The 17,978-nt window shown below is 40.2% G+C and overlaps 1 protein-coding gene and 1 non-coding gene across 2 annotated transcripts in view; one reads left to right on the top strand and one right to left on the bottom strand.

Annotated features, from left to right (window-relative positions):
- GPRASP2 (G protein-coupled receptor associated sorting protein 2) overlaps positions 1–17,433 on the bottom strand; it is a 45,588-nt gene extending 28,155 nt beyond the window's left edge. The window contains exon 1 of the mRNA XM_035289103.3: positions 17,316–17,433. The gene's annotated coding sequence lies outside the window, so the exon portion shown is untranslated. The remainder of the gene's footprint in view (positions 1–17,315) is intronic.
- Positions 3,050–3,155, top strand: LOC118150750 (U6 spliceosomal RNA). The gene has a single exon (XR_004738899.1). It is a non-coding gene; the product is annotated as a U6 spliceosomal RNA (small nuclear RNA).
- Positions 17,434–17,978: the final 545 nt, after the last annotated feature.

Raw genomic sequence — 17,978 nt, 5'->3', positions numbered from 1 at the left:
GCGATTTCCTAACAACTCGCTTGGATATAACAAAGTGAACAAAGAACTAAAGGAAGCCTGGAGAACTATTATCTCAACTAAGTGAGGATATCAACAGAGATAGAAGTTGTAAAAGAGCACTACATAAAAATCCTGGATACAGAATTATAGCTGGATAGAAGGAATGAGTTCTGGTATTCTGCACAACTGTAGGGTAAATATGGGAGCAGAGATAAAATCAATAGAGAATAGAAAAGAAATAGAGAGTATGAATGAAACCAGAAGTTGGTACTTCCAAAAGATTAAGAAAATTGACAAACCTCTAGCTAGACTGTATAAAAAAAAAGAAAGAAGAGACCCAAGTTACTGAAATTAGGAAGTATAGAACACATCAATACAATGCATAATTGCAGAATAGGAGGATCCAGTCCCTGTATCTCCATAGAAACATTGATCTTAACAAATGATTCTATACTTTGGATGTTTGTCCCTAAGATGCTGATGTTAAATTTGATGCCTAATCTTGGAGGTGCAGCCTAATGGGAAGTGTTTTGGTTATGGGAGCAGATCTTTCATGAAGAGATTAATACCCTCCCTCAGGGAGCAGGTGAGTGAGTTCCTGCTGTACTTACTAAGTCCCAGGAAAGCTGGTTGTTAAAAAGAGCCTGGCACTTCCCCTTCTCTCTCTTACTTCCTGTCTTACTATGTGATGTCTACACACACTGGCTCCCCTTCACCTTCTGCCATGAGTAGAAGCATCCTGAAGTGAAGGTACTATAAGGTAACTTACCTGTCTTTCGTGTTCATTGCAGCACTACTCACAATAGCTAAGACACAGAAACAACTAAAAGTCTGTCAATGGAAGAATGGATAAAGAAAATGTCACACACACACACACACACACACACACACACACACACAGGAATATTGTTTAGGCTTAAAAAAAAGAGGAAAATCCTACCAGTCTCGACAACATAAATGGACCTGTAGCATGTTGTACTGAGTGAAATAAGCCAGACACAAAAAGACAAATATCATATGACCTCACTTATATGAGGAATCTGAAATAGTCAGCCTCATACGAGTGGAAAGTAAATGGTGGTTAATAGGGTCTGGGGGAGGAAGAAATGGGAATGTAATGGTTAAAGAGCACAAAGTTTCAGTATGTAATATAAATAAATTCTGGAGACTTATGACATTCTGATATAAGCAATATATATTTGGTCTCTACCTCAGGTTTTTGACACAGAGCGCCTAAAACCCTTGTTAATTTCCTGAGTAGCAGCAGGCTAGGTATATCTTTTGATCTAATATTTAGTCTTGGATATGGAGCTCCTAATCCCTTGGAATTTCCTGGGTGATAGGAGTGTCTTTTATTCTAATGAAGCAACTCTTGGTGGGCTCCTTGATGGGGGTTGGTCAGCAGAAAGACCAAGCTGTAATTAGAAACTTGGAACTTTCAGCTTACTCCTCCCCATCCTCTGGGAAGGGAAAAGGGGCTGTAGATTGAGTTAATAATCATGTGTGCCTGTGTGATGAAGCCTCTACAAAAATCCCTGAACTACAGAGTTAGGAGTTGATGAACACATGGCAGGAAGGTGGCCCACCCCAACTACATGGGTACAGAAGCTCCTGCACTCAGAAACCTTCCAGACCTCACCCTATGTATGTCTTCACCTCAATGTTCAACTATACCCTTTGTCATATCCTTTATTAATATGATAAACCATTAAATGTAAGTGTTTTCTTGAATTCTGTAAGTCACTCTAACAAATTAATTGTACCTGAGGAAGGGGCCATGAAAAACCCTGATTATTAGCTGGTAGGTCAGAAGCACATGTAAAACAATCTGGAGCTTTCAACTCGCATTAGATGTGGGGGGGCCATCTTGTGGGAATGACCCCTCAACCTGTAGGATTCGACTCTAACTCCAGGTAGAGAGTGTCATAATTGAATTGAATTATAAGACACTCTGTTTGTGCCTGTTGCAGAACTGTTTGATGTTTAGGGAAAAAAGCCTACACATTTTGGTCACAAAAGTGTTCTGCGTTGTGTTGAGTGGAGTGTGTGAGAGTAGGAAGAACACCTTGTGTTTTTTCCCCTATCTAATACACTAATATACAGCATAATATCTATAGCTAACAATCATGTATTATATATCTAAACGTTGCTAAGACAGTAGCTATGTTAAGTGTTCTTACCACACACACACACAATGATAATAAAGAGAAAGGGAAGACTCTTTGGAAAGTAATGGATACATTTATGCCCTTATCATTAACATTAAATGTATAGAGCTTTTTTGTGTGTAAATCATATATCAATTAAGTAGTTTTAAAATGAAATAAAATGTGGGGACATTACTAGCAACCTTACAGAAATATGAAGTGGTATAAAACATACTATGGATAATTGTCCACCACAAATTAGACAACCTAGATAAAATGGACAACTTCCTAGAAACACAAAAACTACCCAAATGACTCAAGAAGTAAAACATTCAACAAATCAGGAATAAAAGAGAACTTCCTTCACATGATAAGAGATATTCATGAAAGACTTTTATATCATGCTTAAGGATGAAAGACTTTCTCCTATAATCAAAAACAAGACAAGGATGCCAACTTTTACTACAGCAATTCAACATGGTACTGGAAGTCTGGCCAGATAATTAGGCAAGAAAAAAGAATAAAGGTCATATAAATTGCAAAGGAAAAAATGAAACTCTCTCTTGTCATTGATGACATGATGCTACACACAGAAAATCCCAAGATCCACAAGAAACTTACTGGAGCTAATAAACCAATTCAGCCACAGGTAGTAAACTGCTTATTACCATTCCACAAAGACATAAGAAGCTTGCATCATAATGTAAATATGCTCACTGCTATTTTCATAAAAAAACTTGCTATAAAAATAACGTGTACTTCATTGTCAATTTAAATAAATTCTGACATAGATTCTTTTTTTTACTTCAGATTAGCACTTTGAGTAGCATCATTCAGGATTGATCATATGTTACAACTTTATAACTAAATTTTACACATTTAAATTAATGTGAAAAATTATTGTGCTCGCCTTGGCAGCACATATACTAAAATTAGAACAATATAGAGAAGATTAGCATGGCCCTGTGCACAGATGACATGTAAATTCATGAAGCATTCCATATTTTTAAATAAAAGACACAGAACAGCAAGGTGGATAAAGAGTCAAGACCCATCAGTGTACTGTATTCAAAGACCCATCTCACATGCAAAGACATACATAGGCTCACAAAAGCAGAAAGAAAGCAGGGGTTACAATCCTACCTTCTGACAAAACAGACTTCAAACTAACAAAGATCAAAAAAGACAAAGAAGAGCATTACACAGTGGTAAAGGGTTCAATTTAACAGAAGAACTATCCTAAATATATATGCACCTAATACAGGAGCACCCAGATTCATAAAAAGAAGTTCTTAGAGATCTACAAAGAGACTTAGATCCCCACACAATAATAGTGGAACATTTTAACACCCCACTGTCAATATTAGACAGATCGTCAAGACAGAAAATTAGCAAGGATATTTAGGACTTGAACTCAGCTCTAGATCAAGTGGACCTGAAAGATATCTACAGTGCTCTACATCCAAAAACAACAGAATATACATTTTTTTTGGTGCCATACAGCACTTACTCTAAAATAGACCACATAATTGCAAGCTAAACACTCCCCAGCAAATGAAAAAGAACTGAAATCATAACAGTCTCTCAGACTACAGTGCAATCAAATTAGACCTCAAGATTAAGAAACTCACTCAAAACCACACAACTACATGGAAACTGAACAACCTGCCCTTGAATGACTCCTGGGTACATAATGAAATTAAGGCAGAAATCAAGAAGTTCTTTGAAACAAATGAGAACAAAGAGACAAAGTACCAGAATCTCTGGGAAGCAGCAAAAGCAATGTTAAAAGGAAAATTTAGGGAGGGGATCCAAGATGGCCGAGTAGGAGCAGCTCTGGATTGCAGCTCCCAGCAAGAGCGGGGAGGGTCAGTGGTCACTGCACTTCCAGATGGATTTTTATTGCCCACGGACCAGGAGATTCCCAGGCAGAGGAGTGCCATGGTTCCCCAGCATGGCTGTTTTGGCCAGCACAGTGGATCTCTGCACAAAAAAACCCTCAGACAGTCCAGGCTCCATTTCAGCTGGTGACTGGAGCACCTGGGAGACAGAGTTGCCCAGTCAAGGGATAAAAAGGGGACTGAAATAGGGACCAGACCAAGAGATTCCTGGGGGGAAAAGCACAAGTCTCCTGCGTGGCTGTGTCAGCTGGCCCAGTGGGTCTCCACACAAATTCTCACACAAATCTGGGTGCTTTTTCAACAGGTGACTGGCACACCTGAGAGACAGAGTTACCCATTCAACTGATAAAAAGGGGACTGAAACAGGGAGCCAGACCAGGATATTCCTGGGTGAAAAAGTACCACAAGCCCCCAGCGTGGCTGTTTCAGCCAGCACAGCAGTTCTCTGCCCAAGAACTCAGGTAAATCTGGGCACCATTTCAACTGGGGACTGGAACGCCTGGGAGACAGAGTCGCCCATTCAACTGATAAAAAGGGGTCTAAGGCAGGGAGCCAGGTGATTAGGCTCAGCCAGTCCCACCCCCACAAAAAACAGCAATCTGAAAGACTCTGGATTGAGAGTTTCACAGCAAGCACAGCTGAACCTGGGATGTTCCAGCTCTGTGGGGGAGGGGCATCTGCCATTACTGAGGCAGTCCACCACTACCGAGGTAATCCACCATTGCTGAGGTGGTCTGCCATTGCTGAGGCAGTCCACCATTACAGAGAGAGTCCGCGATTACAGAGGCAGTACTATCTATACCTCTACAAACAGGACTGCAGGGAAGTTCACATGGAAGCAGGGCAGAGCCCACAGCAGCTCAGCAATGCCTCTGCTAGCAGACTGTGACTAGGCTGCCTCCTCGCTGGGCAGGGCAGCCCTGAAAAAAGGCAGCAGCATGACAGAAACTTATAAATAAAGCCCTATCTTTCCAGGACAGAGGACCTGGGGGAAAAAAAGGCTGTTACGAGATCTGCTGCAGCAGACTTAAATATACCTGCCCAGCAGCTCTCAATGGAACAACAGAGCTCACAGCTCAGCACCTGAGCTCCTATAAAGGACAGACTGTCTCCTCAAGCAGCTCCCCAATCCCCATATATTCAAAGAGTCACCTCATAAAGGAGAGCTCAGATGGATATCTGGCAAGTATCCTTCTGGGACAAAGATAGTAGAAGAAGAAACTGCCAGCAACCCTTACTGTTCTGAAGCCACTGCAGGTGAGCCCCAGGCAAGCAGGGTCTGGAGTGGACCTCCAGCAGTCCTACAGCAGAGGGGCCTGACTGTTAGAAGGAAAACTAAGAAATAGAAAGAAATAACTTCATCATCAACAAACAGGATGTCTACTAAGAGACCTCATCTGAAAGTCACCAACTACAAAGACCACATGTAAAGAAATCCACAAAAATGGGAAGAAATCAGCACAAAAAGGATGAAAATATCCAGCACCAGAACACCTCTCCTCCTCAAGGAATCACAACTCCTCACCAGCAAGGGAATGAGGCTGGATAGAGAATGAGTCTGATGAATTGACAGAAACAGGCTTCAGAAGGTGAGTAATAAGAATCTTCTCTGAGCTAAAAGAACATGTTCTAACCCTATACAAAGAAACTAAGAACCTTGAAAAAATATTTGACGAAATTCTAACGAGAATAAACAGCTTAGAGAGGAACATAAATGAACTGATGGAACTGGAAAACAACACGAGAACTTGGTGAAGCATACAAAAGTTTCAACAGCCGAATTGACCAAGCAGAAGAAAGGATATCAGAGGTCAAAGATCAACTCAATGAAATAAAATGAGAAGGCAAGATAGAGAAAGAAGGGTAAAAAGAAACAAAAAAAGCCTCCAAGAAATATGGGATTATGTGAAAAGACCTAATTTATGTTTGATAGGTGTACCTGAATGTGACGGAGAGAATAAATCCAAGCTGGAAAATACTCTTCAGGATATTATCCAGGAGAACTTCCCCAACCTAGCAAGGCAGGCCAATAATCAAGTCCAGGAAATACAGAGAACACCACAAAGATATTCCTCAAGAAGAGCAACCCCAAGGCACATAATCGTCAGATTTGCCAGGGTTGAAATGAAGGAGAAAATGCTAAGGGAAGCCAGAGAGAAAGGTCGGGTCACCCACAAAGGGAAGCCCATCAGACTCACAGCGAATCTCTTGGCAGAAACCCAATAAGCCAGAAGAGAGTGGGGGACAATATTCAACATCCTAAAGAAAAGAACATTCAACCTAGGATTTCATATCCAACGAAACTAAGTTTCATCAGTGAAGGAGAAATAAAAACCTTTACGAACAAGCAATTACTACAAGATATCACCACCACCAGGCCTGCTTTACAAGAGCTCTGGAAAGAAGCACTAAACACAGAAAGGAACAACCAGTACCAGCCACTCCAAAAACATACCAAATGGTAAAGAGCAGCAACACAATGAAGAAACTACATCAACTAACAGGCAAAACAACCAGCTAGCATCAAAATGGCAGGATCAAATTCACACATAACAATATTAACCCTAAATGTGAATGGGCTAAATGCCTCGATGAAAACACATAATACTGGCAAATTGGATAAAAAGCCAAAACCCATCGGTGTGCAGTATCCAGGAAACCCATCTCACATGCAAGGATACACAAAGGCTAAAAATAAAGGAATGGAGGAAGATTTACCAAGCAAATGGAGAGCAAAAAAAGCAGGAGATGCAATCCTAGTCTCTGATAAAATAGACTTTAAACCAACAAAAATCAAAAGCGACAAAGAAGAACATTACATAATGGTAAAAGGATCAATGCAACAAGAAGAGCTAACAATCCTAAATATATATACACCCCATACAGGAGCACCCAGACATATAAAGCAAGTTCTTAATGACTTACAAAGAGACTTAGACTCCCACACAATAATAACGGGAGACTTTAACACTCCACTGTCAATATTAGACAGATCAACGAGACAGAAAATTAACAAGGATATCCAGGACTTGAACTCAGACCTGGACCAAGCAAACCTAATAGACATTTACAGAACTCTCCACCCCAAATCCACAGAATATACATTCTTCTCAGCACCACATCACACCTACTCTAAAATTGACCACAAAGTCAGAAGTAAACCACTCCTCAGCAAATGCAAAAGAATGGAAATCATAACAAACAATCTCTCAGACCACAGTGCAATCAAGCTAGAACTCAGAATTCAGAAACTAACTCAGAACCACACAGGTGCATGGAAACTGAACAACTGGCTCTTGAATGTTGACTGGATAAACAATGAAATGAAGGCAGTTATAAAGAAATTCTTCAAAACCAACGAGAATGAAGACACAACATACCAGAATCTTTGGGACACATTTAAAGCAGTGTCTAGAGGAAAATATATAGCAATAAATTCCCACATGAGAAGCAAGGAAAGATCTAAAATCGACACCCTATCATCAAAATTGAAAGAGCTAGAGGAGTAAGACCAAAAAAACTCAAAACCTAGCACAAGACAAGAAATAACTAAGATCAGAGCAGAAATGAAGGAGATAGAGACACAGAAAACCCTTAAAAAAATCGATCCAGAAGCTGGTTTTTCGAAAAGATCAACAAAATAGACCACTAGCCAGATGAATAGAAAAGAGAGAATAATCAAATAGATGCAATAAAAAACAATAAAGGGGATATCACCACTGATTCCACAGAAATACAAACCACCATCAGAGATAATTACAAACAACTCTATGCACATAAACCAGTAAACCTGGAAGAAATGGGTAAATTTCTGGACACTTGCATCCTCCCAAGCCTAAACCAGGAAGAAGTCAAAACCCTGAATAGACCAATAACAAGAGCTGAAGTTGAGGCAGCAATTAACAGCCTACCACCCAAAAAAAGCCCAGGTCCAGATGGGTTCACAGCAGAATTCTACCAGACATACAAAGAGGAGCTGGTACCATTCCTTCTGAAACTATTCCAAACAATACAAAAAGAGGGAATCCTCCCCAAATCATTTTATGACACCAACAACATCCTGATACCAAAACCCAGCAGAGACTCAACAATAAAAGAAAACTACGGGCTAATATCCATGATGAACATAGATGCAAAAATCTTCAATAAAATACTGGCAAACCAATTGCAACAGCACATCAAAAAGCTTATCCACCATGATCAAGTAGACTTCATCCTGGGGATGCAAGGCTGGTTCAACATACACAAGTCTATAAATGTAGTTCACCACATAAACAGAACCAAAGACAAAAACCTCATGATTATCTCAATAGATGTAGAGAAGGCCTCTAACAAAATTCAACAGCCCTTTATGCTAAAAACTCTCAATAAACTAGGTATTGATGGAACATATCTCAAAATAATAAAAGCTATTTATGACAAAGCAACAGCCAATATCATACTGAATAAGCAAAAACTGGAAGCATCCCTTTGAAATCTGGCACTAGACAAGGATGCCCTCTCTCACCATTTCTATTCAATATAGTATTGGAAGTTCTAGCCAGAGCAATTAGGCAAGAAAAAGAAATAAAGAGTATTCAGTTAGGAAAGCAGGAAGTCAGATTGTCTCTATTTGAAGATAACATGATTGTATATTTAGAAGACCCCATCGTCTCAGCCCAAAATCTCCTGAAACTGATAAGCAACTTCAGCAAAGTCTCAGGATACAAAATCAATGTGCAATGACACTGCCTGACTTCAAACTATACTACAAGGCTACAGTAATCAAAACAGCATGGTACTGGCACTGAAACAGAGATATAGACCAATGGAACAGAATAGAGGCCTCAGAGGCAACACCACACATCTACAACCATCTCATCTTTGACAAACCTGACAAAAACAAGCAATGGGGAAAGGATTCTCTGTTTAATAAATGGTGTTGGGAAAACTGGCCAGCCATGTGCAGAAAGCAGAAACTGGACCCCTTCCTGACACCTTACACTAAAACTAACTCCAGATGGATTAAAGACTTAAACGTAAGACCTAACACCATAAAAACCCTAGAAAAAATCCAGGCAAAACCATTCAGGACATAGACATTTGCAAGGACTTCATGATTAAAACAACAAAAACATTAGCAACAAAAGCCAAAATAGACAAATGGGACCTATTTAAACTCCAGAGCTTATGCACAGCCAAATAAACAGTCATTAGATTGAACCGGCAACCAACAGAATGAGAAAAAATATTTGCAGTCTACCCATCTGACAAAGGGCTAATATCCAGAATCTACAAAGAACTAAAACAGATTTACAAGAACAAAACAAGCCCATCCAAAATTGGGTGAAGGATATCAACAGACACTTTACAAAAGAAGACATATATGAGTCCAACAAACATATGAAAAAATGCTCATCATCACTGGTCATTAGAGAAATGCAAATCAAAACTACATTGAGATACCATCTCATGCCAGTTCGAATGGTGATCATTAAAAAATCTGGAGACAACAGATGCTGGAGAGGATGTGGAGAAATAGGAACACTTTTACACTGCTGGTGGGAGTGTAAATTAGTTCAACCATTGTGGAAGATGGTGTGGTGATTCCTCAAGGACCTAGAAACAGAAATTCCATTTGACCCAGCAATCCCATTACTGGATACATATCCAAAGGATTATAAAGCATTCTATTATAAGGACACCTACACACGAATGTTCATTACAGCACTGTTTACAATAGCAAAGACTTGGAACCAACCCAAATGCTCATTGACGATAGACTGGACAAGGAAAATGTGGCACATATACACCATGGAATACTATGCAGCCATAAAAAACAATGAGTTCATGTTCTTTGTAGGGAAATGGATGAATCTGGAAACCACCATTTTCAGCAAACTGAGACAAGGACAGCAAATCAAAGACTGCATGCTCTCACTCATAGGCGGGTGTTGAACAATGAGAACACATGGATACAGGGAGGGGAGCAGCACACACTGGGGTCTCTGAGGGGATCTATGGGAGGGACAGCGCGGGGTGGGGAGTTGGGGAGGGATATAGCATGGGGAGAAACGTCAGATATAGGTGATGGGGAAGAAGGCAGCAAACCATACTGCCATGTGTGTACCTATGCAACAATCTTGCATGTTCTTCATATGTATCCCAAAACCTAAAATGCAATAAAATATATATTTTTAAAAAAGAAGTTAGAATTATGTGGTACAGTTACAACAGAAAATGTAACAGTGTAGTATAGAAACTCTAATAAATTGTTTTGTAAATACTGAAAAAAGGGAAATTTATAGCATTAAATGCATACATCAGAAAGTTAGAAAGATCCCACATTAAGACCCTAATAACACAACAAAAAGAACTAGAGGACCAAAAGCAAACAAATCCTAGAGCTAGCAGAAGACAAGAAATAACCAAGAGCAGAATTGAACTGAAGGAGATAGAGATATAAAAAACCCTTCAAAAAAAAAAATCAATGAATCCAAGAGCTGGTTTTGTAAAAAAAGAAAAAAAGTCCATAAAATAGATAGACCACTAGCTATAGTAATAAAGCAAAGAGAGAAAATTCAAATAAACACAATCAGAAATAAGGGCAATATCACCACTGACCCCACAGAAATACAAAACACTAACAGAGAATACTATAAACACCTGTATGCAATTGAACTAGAAAATCTAGAAAAATTGGATACATTTCTGGACACATAGATTCCCCTAAGACTGAACCAGGAAGAAGTTGAATCCCTTAATAGACCAATAACAAGTTCTGAAATTGAGGCAGTAATAAATAGCTTACAAACCAAAAAAAAAAAAAAAAAAGCCCAGGACCAGACAAATTTATAGCTGAAGTCACCCAGATGTACAAAGAAGAGCTTGAATCATTTCTTTTGAAAATATTCCAAACAACTGAAAAGAAAGGACTCCCTCTAACTCATTTTATGAAGCCAGCATCATCCTGATACCCTAAATCTGGCAGAGATACACCAATGACAACAACAAAAAACTTCAGTCCAATATCCCTTATGAACATCAATGCAAAAATCCTCATTAAAATACTGGCAAACTGAATCAAGCAGCACATCAAAAAGCTTATCCACCACAATCAAGCTGGCTTCATCCCTGGGATGGAAGTCTGATTCAGCATATGAAAATCAATTAACATATTTCATCACATAAACAGAATCAATGACAAAAACCACATGATTATCTCAATAGATGCAGAAAGAGCCTTGGATAAAATTCAACATCGCTTTGTGTTAAAAACTCTCAAGAAACTAGGTACTGAAGGAACATACCTCAAAATAATAAGAGCCATTTATGGCCAGACACAGTGGCTCACACCTGTAATCCCAGCACTTTTGGGAGCTGAGGCAGGCAGATCACCTGAGGATCAGGTGTTAGAAACCAGCCTGGACAATATGGTGAAACCCCATCTCTACTAAAAATACAACGATTGGCCTGGCATGGTGGCAGGTGCCTGCAGTCCCAGGTACCCAGGAGGCTGAATCATGAGAATCACTTGAACCCGGGAGGCAGAGTTTGCAGTGAGCTGAGATTGCACCATTGCACTCCACCCTGGAGCAAGACTCTGTCAAAAAAAATAAAAAAATAAAAAAGAAAGAAAATAAATAAAGAAAGAAAGATGAGCCATTTGTGACAAACTCAGACAATATCATACAGAATGGGCAAAAGCTGGGAGCATTTCTCTTGAAGACCAGCACAAGACAAGACAAGAATACACTCTCTCTCTCCCATCTATTCAACAGAGTATCAGAAGTTCTGGCCAGGGCAATCAGCCAAGAGAAAGAAATAAAGCATATTTAAATAGGAGGAAAAGAAGTCAAACTGTCTCTATCTGAAGATGACACGATCCTCTATCTAGAAAACCCCATCACCTCAGCCCAAAATCTTCTTAAGCTAATACGCAACTTCAGCAATGTAAGAATACAAAATCAACGTGCAAAAATTACAAGCATTCCTATATACAAACAACAGACAAGTATAAAGCCAAATCATGAATAAACTCCCATTCACAATGGCTACAAAGAGAATAAAATACCTAGGAATACAGCTAACAAGGGAAATGAAGGTCCTCTTCAAGTATAACTAAAACCCACTGCTCAAAAAAGTCAGAGGACACAAATAAATAGAAAAACATTCCATGCTCATGGATACAAAGAATTAATAATACTGTGAAAATGGCTATATTGCCCAAAGCAGTTTATAGATTCAATGCTATTCCTATTAAACTACCATTTATATTCTTCACAGAATTAGAAAAAACTACTTTAGAACTAATATGAAACCAATAACAGCCAGTATGGCCAAGACAATCCTAAGCAAAATGAAAAAAGCTGGAGGCATTACGCTACTTCAAACTGTACTACAAGGCTACAGTAACCAAAACAGCCTGGTAGTGGTACAAACACAGACTCATAGACCATGGAATGGAATAGAGATCTCAAAAATCAGACTGCACATCTACAACCATCTGAACTTTGACAAATCTGACAAAAACAAGCAATGGGGAAAGGATTTCCTATTTAATAAATGATGTTGGGGAAACTGGCTAGTCATATGCAGAAAATTGAAATTTGACCCCTTCCTTATATCATATACAAAAATTAACTAAAGATGGATTAAAGACTTAAATGTAAAATCCAAAACCATAAAACCCCAGAAGAAAATCTGGGCAATACCATTCAGGACATAGGGAAGGGCAAAGATTTCATGATAAAAATGTCAAAAGCAATTCCAACAAAAGCAAAATTGACAAAAATTCTGCACAGCAAAAGAAACCATCATCAAAATGAACAGACAACTTACAGAATGGGGGGAAATTTTTGCAGTCTATCCATCTGACAAAGGTCTAATATTCAGAATCTACAAGAAACTTAAATTTACAAGAAAATAACAAATGACCCTATTAAAAAAGTGGGCAAAGGATATGAACAGACACTTCTTAAAAGAAAAGATAAATGCGGTAAAAAAACATATGGAAAAAAGCTCAACATCACTGATCATTAGAGAAATGCAAATCAAAATCACAATGAGATACCATCACACAGCAGTCAGAATGGCGGTTATTAAAAAGTCAAGAAACAACAAATGCTGGTGAGGTTTCAGAGGAATAGAAATGCTTTTACACTATTGTTGGGAATGTAAATTAGTTCAAGCATGGTGGAAGACTGTGTGGCAATTCCCCAGAGACCTAGAACCAGAAATACCATTTGACCCAGCACTCCCATTACTGGGTATATACCCAAAGGAATAGAAATCATTCTATTATAAAAATACCTGCACACAGATGTTCATTGCAGCTCTATTCACAATAGCAAAGATGTGGAATCAACTGAAATCAACTGTCCATCAATGACAGACTAGATAAAGAAAATATGGTATATGTATACCATGGAATACTATGCAGCCCAAAAAAGGAATGAGATCATGTCCTTCACAGGGACATGGATGAAGCTGGAAGCCATTATCCTCAGCAAACTAATACAGGGACAGAAAACCAAATACTGCATGTTCTCACTTATAAGTGGGAGCTGAACAAAGAACACATGGACAGAGGGAAGGGAACAACACACACTGGGGCCTGTTGAGGGAGGACAGCAAGCGGGGAGAGCATTAGGAAAATGAGTTAATAGATGCCGGGCTTAATATCTAGGTGATGGGTTGATACGTGCAGCAAACCACCATGGACACATGTTTACCTGTGTAACAAACCTGCATCCTACACATGTACCCTGGAACTTAAGAAATAAAATAAAATAAAATAATTCTGCACCAACTGGGCCTTATTGACATTTACAATACAATTAGCACAATAACAGAAGAATACACATTTTCTTCGAGTACACATAGAATATTTATCAAGATAGACCATATTCTGGGCCATAAATGAAGTTTCAATAAATTAAAAGGATTCAAGTTATACAAAGTATAACTGGAAAATCCCAAAATACTTGAGAACTACACAGCGTACATCTAAATAACTCTTGGACCAAAGAACACATTCAAAGATAAAGACAAATCAGTAAGTAATTTCAAACTGAAAAAAAATGAAAACAAAAAACATCAAAAATTGTGAGATATAGCTAAAGTAGTATTGGGGGGAATTTACAGCACTAAAATACCTAGATTAGAAAAGAAGAAAGGTCGCAAATCAATGGCCTCAGTTTATAATGTAGGTAACCAGAAAAAGCAGAGTAACTTAAACACCAAGTAAACAAAAGAAAATAAATAATAAATACAAAGGGAGAAACAAAAAAAATAGAATAGTAAAACAATAAAGAAAATCAGTAAGACTAAATCCTAGTTCATTGAGATAGTCAATAAAATTGATAAGCCCCTAGGCAGAAAAATTTTTAAAAAGAGGGAGAAGGGGAAGACACAATTAGTACATCAGGAATGAGAGAGGTTAAATCATCAGATACTCTACAAATGTCAAAAGAATAATAAGAAACTGATTAACAAGGCTGTAGTAAAACAGGCACTCACATATACTGCTGGTGGCAGTAAATACTTATAGTAGCCCTTTGGAGGGGAATTTGAGAATGCCTAATAAAACTATACATATGCACTTACTATTTGACCTACCAGCACCACTTCTAGGAATCTGTGAAGATACACATCCGAACATACAAAAATACTGTATATTTGCACAAGGTTGTTCCTTCCAGTAGTGTTTGCAATAGTTTAATATTAAAAATGAATGTCCACTCATAGGAAAGTGATTAAATAATAGTAGTGACACAATAAAGTACTATCCGACTGTAAAAAAGAATGTGGAAGACATTTAAGAATTGGCTTCCAATCTGTAAGATGTACAAATATAGACGTTAATAGGACTAATATAATTTATTTTTTCTAATATATTCTCCTAAAAGAATTTGGTATCATGTGGCTGTCTCACAGAGCTGAGCTACGACCAAAAGGGTTCAACACCAACAAGGAGGTGTCACCAAGAATGGGTGCAAATCACCAAGTCTAAAGCATTGGCCATAAAACAGAAACAAGGAAGACAGCAAAGGGTCTACAGAGGGTAATCTGTAAGACAGTCTCTGTTGGTGGTTCTCAGAAAGACCCTCTTCTGAGGCCTCTTCTGAGACCTAGGAAAAGGGGGCATCAGATGGAGCAGCAACCCTTGTCATTAGATGGAAGGGCACTGTTGAGAGCAAAGTGAGACTGGGTTCTTTTAGGACCTCATATCCAGAGCAGATCCTCAGGATGCTGCTGCCTGAAGTTGAGATCCAGAAATTGACTTAGGGTTTGAGAAACGCAGAGTATCCCAGTGAAAATTCCTATGTAAAGAACCCAAAGCATATAGTTTCCCTCCTCTTGAGTCTCTGTTTCCTCCTTTCTTCCCTAGAGCTGAAAACTGAGGTTCATTCCTCCCTTGCATTCCCACCCACCTAGAGCCTTGGAGCAAAAGGCAAATGTCCATGTTGCCCCGTCCTGCACTCCCCTACTAAGACATGATTAGAAGGTTGGAACTTTCAGCCTCACCCCTTGACCTCCAAGGAGAGGATAGCGGCTGGACACTGAGCTAATCACCAATCACAAATTATTTCATCAATCATGTCTATGTAATGAAACCTCTTTAAAAAAACCCTAAATGTCTGAGATTTTCCAGTTTGGTGAACACATTCATATTCTGGGAAGGTAGTGTACCCCAAATCCACATGGATGGTAGCGTCTGCATTTGGGACCCTTCTGGACCTTGCCCTATGTACTTCTTCATCTGGATTTTAATTTATATTCTTTGTAATAAACCAATAATAGGAAGTAGTGTTTCCCTGAGTTCTGTGGGCCCTTATAGCAGATTATTGAACCTGAGGAGGGGGTTGTGGGAACTCCCAATCAGTAGGTAAGAGAGACAGAAGTGTGGGTAACCTGGAGGTCCATTACTTGTGATTATTGTCTGAAGTAGGAAGAAGGCAGTCTTATGGGAATGAGCCCCTAACCAGAGAGGTCTGCACTAACTCTGGGCAGTATCAGAATCTGAATCAAATTGTAGGATACCTAGCTGGTGTCCTCAAATAATAGAATTTCTTGGTGTGAGAAATCCACACATTCTTTGCCAAAAGTATTGTGAATAGAGGAACCATTTTCTTTCACTTGGTACTCAGTGGATGCATGGGGTAGGGGGAAAGGAGGATACGCAATGTGAAAGAGGACAAGGACTTATCACAAGGCTGCTATCTGGGATGGGACCAAAGAAACATGACCTAAGGAATGAGCAGAGATCCCAACACAAGAGAGCAAAGGGTATGCAGAGGGAAACCTACGAGACTATCCATGAAGCAGTTTCTGTAGGTGGTCCCGAGAAAGACCCTCCTCTGAGGCCCAAGAAAGCAAGGGGAGAGTGTGTCACATGGAGCAGCAACCCACTTTGTGTCCCTCAGTGGGACTGAGATCCTGCTGCATGGGGCTGAGATCCAGGAATCCCCTTGGGGGTCGAGAACCTTGGAGTATCCTAATGAGAAATCCTAAGTAAAGGGCCCAGAGCATTTAGGTTTCCTCCCCTCGAGTCTCTGTGTCCTTCTCCTTTTCCTAAAACTGCCCGGATTGAGGTTCATTCCTCTCTTGCATCCCCAGCCAGTTGGAGCGTTGGAGCAAAAGGCAGATGTATGTATTTCCTTCTCCTGCCTTCCTCCACCCTGCCCCAGTTTTGAGCTGGTGTCGGCGATCCCCACTTCCTGAATACTACCAGTAAGAAGACAGAGCAGAGTGAGTGCCGACTTGGTGGGAGGAAGACTGCAGTAGCATAGCCCACGGTTCCCATCCCCACCTCTACCTTTCCTGGTCCATCACCACAGGTGTGCACGACTTGTCACGTTACCATTTCACCTCTCCGGACTCCCCTGAAGCCAACTACATCCATATGCCCACCTCTCCCACCCACACATAGAAACACAAGGCGCTGGGCTGGGAGCACTGGGGTGTTGAGAAGGCAGGAGAGAGCTGGCGGACCCGAGGCTTTACCTGCACCCGCATCTAGTCTTAGCCATCGCCTCTCAGTGATGCCATCTGCTGTCCTTGCACCCACCTCCTCCAATAGCAACCGCTGCTTCTCTCCCTGAACGCCTTGGGAAGGTAGACTCTCTGCTTCTTTAGCTCCGGGACAAACGACAGACCGGCTAAGCCGCTCCAGGTTGGCTAAGGAATCGCTTCCTCTACCAACGAATGCTGTAATTCCGGTCGCCTGGGAAATTAGTTTTCAGGCTGATGCAGCGTGCAGAGTGGTGTCTCTCCACCTACCCACCTTAACATCCCGCCGTTCCACCTCCCGCTCTGCGAAGCACAGGTGTAATCCGCCTTTCCTGTCCTTCTGGGGGTAAGAAAACACTTCCCTTGGCCGGCCCAAGCCAGAGCCCGGTCACAAGACCTACCGCCAGCCCCGCCCCCCACCACGTGACTGCGAAGTGAGCTTGTTTGCGGCAGCCCAGTATCATGAATGACAGTCTTCTGCCTCTGGGGTGCTTGCTAGAAGACCCTGAAGCTCCTGGCCCAGACAGCTGGTAGGAAGGATTGGCTTTGCTCTGGAGGACCATTCGGCTGGCGAGGAACATTCGATGAGGATTTGGGAGACGAAGTGATTTGTAATATTTTGTATACGACTAGAGCGTCATAGTAAAACACACGCAAGATCTGTCTTGAAAAATGCTAGTAAGCAAAACAAACTCCAATTTGCACCACCAGTATGATCCCTGATAAAACTTCTGATTTGTGAAGGGAGGCAAAACCGCCGTGTTGCCGTACTTTCGGAAACCTTAGCAAACTAACATCATATTGGAATTTAATTTATATAATTTATAATGAACCAGAAATAGTAAGTAACGAGAAATAAGATCAGGTGGGAAAAAGCACTTTGCACCCCAAGACAAACGAAATGTAAAAGCGTCACTGTAACTAGTTTTTTTCCTGA

The sequence above is a fragment of the Callithrix jacchus genome, chromosome X (genome assembly GCF_049354715.1).
Source record: "Callithrix jacchus isolate 240 chromosome X, calJac240_pri, whole genome shotgun sequence".
NCBI lineage: Eukaryota > Metazoa > Chordata > Mammalia > Primates > Cebidae > Callithrix > Callithrix jacchus.
Note: the sequence above shows the minus strand (reverse complement) of the source record. Positions and strands in the feature narration are given on the sequence as shown.